Genomic DNA, 6,000 nt, shown 5'->3' with positions numbered 1-6,000 from the left:
ATTAATAAAACATAGTTTAATTAATGCACTTCAGTGTTAGCAATTTGTGTTTGCATTAAGGGATTATCTAAGATAATTATTAATGGCTCAAATTATCGTCTCAGGAGTGTATGCAGTTACACTGCCATAAACCTGGGAGACCTTGATCGACCTGTCAATTTAATAACTAACACTTGCTGAAGTGTATTATACTCAGTTATAATTTTTGTTAATGTTTCCCTATGTCTATTTAGAGAATACCTATTCTCTAAGAAAATTCCCTCAGGAATTCTTAACTCTGCCTTTTAGCTCTCTTTCACATAAATTCAAATGTTGTCCACAGAGTTATTGAAAAGCTAGAGGCAGAGGCCAACACTGTATATGAACTGAGAAGAATAGTCACTCCACTGAAAGTATGACTTTTCTTTCATCCATTAAAAAAAGCCTTGTGAGACCTAGTAATTTTTTTTTCCTACAAACTTTTCTTTCCTGAGTCTTTGCAAACTCTGTTCAATTTCTTCCACTGTGATTGGTTTGGGAAATAGTAAGAGAGTTATGCTCTCAGCCTCATTTTTAAAAGGATTGTCTTAATTTACAGTGAAAGAGAAATAACATCTTGATCTCTACAGATAGAAGTTACTTCGGCCCACATTTTCTCTTGAAAGATACAAGTAGCAAATTCCTCTGCTTCACTCAGCATCTTTTATCCATAACACTTTGCAAGCATTGTACAAATAGACTTCATCTCTATTGATTATAAACTAAACAGCTTTATTAACTAAATATAACCCAACAGATTTTAAAAAGGCAGTAGTGCCACAATGTTATCTAGAGCACATCTTACCAGTAGCTTCATAAACAAAACCCTCAGTTGTATTGATCTGAAACTCAGAAGAGGGGAAATTAAAAGAAAATATATCTGAGATTTCTGATAAAAATATGAACAGAAAGGTTGCCTAACTACTGGAGAAATACTATTTGTATATATACAGCCCAGGCCCTTCCACAAGCAGAGTTGCAGCCCGTACTAACAGAGGAGGAACAGAGCACTAGACCATACTGAAAAACTTGTAATCTCTGGAAATAGCATCACTTATTCTTTTGGGTTTAGTAATAGCTCCAGTATAAGCTCTTCCACTTTCCAAAGAGATTCTTAAGCTGGACTACCTTGACAGCTGCGAAATTTCTGTTTAGCTTGAATTTAACAATTTGCATACTAAATTAAAACATTAAAACTTAAAAAAATCCATAGTATGAAAATCATTTTGACCAAATCTTCCTTTCAGAAGAAATAAGAATATTTCAATCATCTTCATTCTGTTCTGTGCTTTTTTTCAGTTATTTCTGTGGTTAAGAAAGAGGAAAGACAAAAGCAAAGTGTAGAGGGTAGTTTCCCCAGGGGAGAAGAGAACCCTGGAAAAATGCCTTGTAAAACCCCATTTTCAGTGTCATAAGCAAAAGGCTTATTCACATGCCCTCTATGCAAATTGTTACTAGAAAGTTCTTGGTTCTTTGTGTTACCATAGGTTGATTTTTTGGTGCAGGGATTTTAATACTCCTAATCATTCTCCCCTACTGGACCCTTCCCTCAGACCCCGTCTTAACTCCCCAGCCATACCAGGGTGTATAAATACCCCTGTCTGACCCAAGAGCCCGCCTTTAGCCCCTTGTTACTGCCTTGTTCTGGTTCGTTACAATAGAGTGGACACTTTATTATTTGTTAGATTTGTGTTATTAAAATCCCTTTCAGACAACTGAATTAAAGCTGTCTCTCTCTCCATTTCAGTTGCCATAGGGTTAAATCCCGAGGAAACTCAAAGGAGTCTGATCATAGAGTTTGGACTCCTTGGGAGTTTCAGCAAAGGAAAATCATCTCAGCATTGTTTAAATATCTTCTTTAATTTGTCAAAAATCATTAAATGGAAAGGTAATTTATTTTGAGATCATTATAAAAATAATTGAAATTAAATTAAAGAATGAAATAAATACAACACGAACAAACACAATACCCAAATAATATTCATTAAATATACAAGTAAAAATTGGTAATGATTCTAAATATAAAAACCAAGTTTGCTTATAAAAGTTATTTGCTTCTGCTGGAAGTAGATGATTTCACATAAGGAAAAAAATGCAAAACAAAAAACCCAAGGAAAGTAATTTATTTATCCTGAAATAAATATTTTAATTACACCATGAGTACAGGGCACACTGAGCTCCAAAAAATACAGTAATAAAATCCATGTTTAGGAGAGGTACTGCTCTCATTGAAACAGGAGAGATACAGGAAGTATTCCTTCCCACGGTATTCTATTAGAGAATTAACTATACTCTCAATTAATTTTCTAACTTTGTATTTGAATTTGTCTGGCTTCTCTTTCTGCCAGTTGTCTTTGTTATGCCCCTTTTCTGCTAAATTAATTATGCTATATTTTGAGCCTGTGAAAATATTTATGGTCGTAATCAAATCACCTCCTAATTTTGAGAAGAAAAATAGGAGTCCTTTCAGTCGGTCCAAATCCAAGAAGTTAATGTCTGTATGCCTCCTTATTTACCTTATTCATGGTTTTAATGGCAAACACCACAAATAGATTCCAATGCTGGCCTGATCTATGTGACAGATATATAGTAAGCCAATATATGCCAAATATTTATGCAAAAATATTTAGGGATAAGATCAGGTGATTGTCTTCCTAGTGCCATCCCATGTTTTTACATCCAGGGATTGAATTAGGCTGTATCTATGTGATGAGACACACAAAGTGCAACATAAAAAATGTTGGAGGTCCTTGACACCCCCTAATGTTTACATATGTTGTCTTCTTCCCTGAAAGTAGGGCCACTATTTCTCTACATGGGACATAGTTTTGCATTCATCTACTTTAGAACTACACTTGGATTTGTTTGCTTTTTTGATCAAAATACTGTTGCATGGGATGGCCATTGTCATTTCTGTGAATACCATGTCCCAAATAAGGTCTTGGTCAACAGGCAGTCACAGCCCAAAATGCCAAACTTAAGAATTTCAGAAACTGCTTCTCAGCCAACTCTCTTCAGATTCTAAAAATAGTGTTTATCCCTGAAATGCCATGTTTGATAGTCCAATGGAATTAAAGACAATACTAACACATATTTCTATCATAGGAAACTTTAAATTAATAATGCAAATGCTCTTCTGAAGGTTGCTTACTGACATAATTTGCTGACATTTACAATTACAAGCCTAATGCAGAATTGTCACTTTTTCCCACGAAAGGTTCCAATAGGAATGCAGTAGGAGGGAGAGTGGATCTCAGTAGGAAGAGATAATATGTGTTGCAATGTTCTCAGGAACAATAGAATTCAATCTCAATAGGAAGTCTTTATTTAGAATATCCTCTGTTTTGTGTGGCTGTCTAAAGGATGTATTTTAAATGTTTCCCTACAAAGAAAAAAATTAAAACCATGCTGATTGGGCCAAAATCTATTTACTCTATGCACACAGAAGACTTATTCCTTCAGAAGTCAATCAGACTTCTCAGATATGAATGACAAATGCAATATGGCCCATTATAATTGATTTTTCTGTGGTCATCTTAGTTTGCGAAGAATATATTTTGGATTTAGGATTAATTAAAATCAATGTTGCTGCATACACAGCTGTAGATGCCAAGGCTCCATGGAAGTCGAGGATCTCCCCTGGATTAATCAGGACAGTTCCAGATTGGTAAAAATGGCCACTCATTTCCAAAAACATGTGGTAGAAAATAGAAATCATCTATGGTATACATAGTGAAAGAAGCAGAGCAACTGACTGAGATTTAACCAGTAAATTGGCACCACTTTAGAATCTCTCTTCATCAACCAGAACATATAAAAGGTTAAAAATTTGAAACTAATTATAGTCTTTTTGGCTGTAGGGAAATATTAGTTCCTATTTTATGAAACAACAATTCATCTAGGTGACCCAAATTAAACTTGACATTATTGGCATAAAAGAGATTTTTCCTATACCCTAAGCTTTACTTTATCTCCAAACCCCATTATATAGTCTCTGCAATACTGATTTTTACATTGGGTCTGAAAAGAGAGGCAAAAACATGCATTGCTGGGAACTGTGACTCTTGCTTTTCTTAAATAATTTTTACTTTAAAATATTTGAAACTGTTTTCAAATGTAGTAGTTCTTCTGTTCAAATATAAATTTCAGTAGGCCCTTCCACATTTTGTGTTAGATTTTTTTTCCTCATTTTCTCTTTTCCAGTGAAAATAAAACCATATGTCAAGGATATTTGCTGATGGTGTTCTGGTTTTGTGTTCTGAGATTTTTTGCCATTATTTTTGTCCCTTTCCTCAGGACAGATGTGTTCTCCTCCTTCAAAGAGAGTGAGGGGAAGAGAAGTGTTCTTAAACTTTATTCCAATTTCTAATTATTTTTCTTTTAGTTCTATTCATAAAGCCTTCCTTATACCCTTTCATGTTTTGAACATGCTTTTGCTTTTCTCCTAATGTTTATTTCCCAGCAAAAAAAAAAAAGAGTAAATAATTTTAGTGGGTCCGCTGGCATTTGACCAGCACTCAACCCACTACATATTGGTGCATTGGCCAGGAAACCCAGGCTTGACAAACCAAAATCACAACACTTGCTTATTTCTTCAGGAGAATAAAGGATAAAGAAGCCACAAAGAAGGTGAGGCATGAGACCAAAGAAGCATGGGACCGAAAACTCACAACTGTTTGGCTGAAGAAACACTTTCTGAACTCACATAGATGGAACATAAGTGGGAAGGTAATGCAACACTTCAAAAGTTTACATTATTTCAGCTGACAGTTGTAAAGCCTGAACTCTCCTGGCAAGTTTCTCGAAAGGGGCTTAGGTACTCTGATTCTCTGAGGTGGGAACAACGGAGAACACAATGAAGTTCTCAGGTTAAACAAACTTTTATTAGAAAGCATTAAGGATAAGGTACTTGGCAAGTTTAAAAGCAACATTCAATTAAAATAAAGAATTTCAAAAAACATACACTTAGCAAACTCTAATTCCAGCCACCATTAGGCTGCCCTGATTCTGAGAAAGAATGAAGGTTGGGAAAAGGGGGAGGGTAAAGATGTGGACAGAGAGCGAAACATATTAGCTGCTTGAATTCCAGCATAAGCTCAACTGCTACAGAATCCATGTGGTCTGTGACCCTCCCTTTAAGGTACATTTCTGGTGTGTTGGTGGCTTAAAGACCTCTGGAACTGGGCTAGAGACTTCAGAGCGGTAGGTGCAAAGTATGCACCATTCCACTCATGCAGGACTTTTCCTGCCCTTCCCGAAAAAACATACACTTACCTGCTTTGAGACAGCAATAATTTCTCCAGTCTTAACAATGCTGTTTAAAATTAAGAATTGAAGTTTTATGAGCTTTTCAGGGGAAAAAGGCCCTTTGAGTGAACCTACAGAGTTCATTGAATCTATTTTACCTGCATCTTAAGACAGGTAAGGTCCTTCAGGAACTCATTGTGTGATTTTTCCTTTTTAAAGACTTGGACACTTATAATTATATCTCTGATCAGTTAAACTTTTAAATTTAAAGACAAGCATGTCCACATCAGACTAGAAGTTTACAATGGCCCCTAATATTATGTTAGCCATTGGTAATGTGTAGGAAAAGTAAAGCAGGACAAGTATATAATGATATTTCCCCAGAATATTTTCTCAGCCTACCACAATTCAAATTTTGTGATTCGAACACATCACTGCTATTTTTTTAATCTTGATAGACTCTTCTTGCATGATTTTAAACTGTGTAGATGGCTAGCATGCAGATGAAACTGTCTTACAATTTTAATTGCATTTTGTCCCTCACTAATTGCATTTAGTGCCACTGAGTTCCATGAAGTCAACTGAACACTTCATTTCTGTTCTCTTTCCCCACAGCTTTCATGAGTTCTATGTTTCTAACAGGTCCACCCATGATTCTCTTTTTCTCCATATTAAAAAATATCAACCTGTTTATTCAGTCCTCACAGGTAGCTCTCTGCATTTGATAATGTTTAT

The sequence above is a fragment of the Sylvia atricapilla genome, chromosome 4 (assembly GCF_009819655.1).
Source record: "Sylvia atricapilla isolate bSylAtr1 chromosome 4, bSylAtr1.pri, whole genome shotgun sequence".
NCBI classification, from domain to species: domain Eukaryota; kingdom Metazoa; phylum Chordata; class Aves; order Passeriformes; family Sylviidae; genus Sylvia; species Sylvia atricapilla.
Note: the sequence above shows the minus strand (reverse complement) of the source record.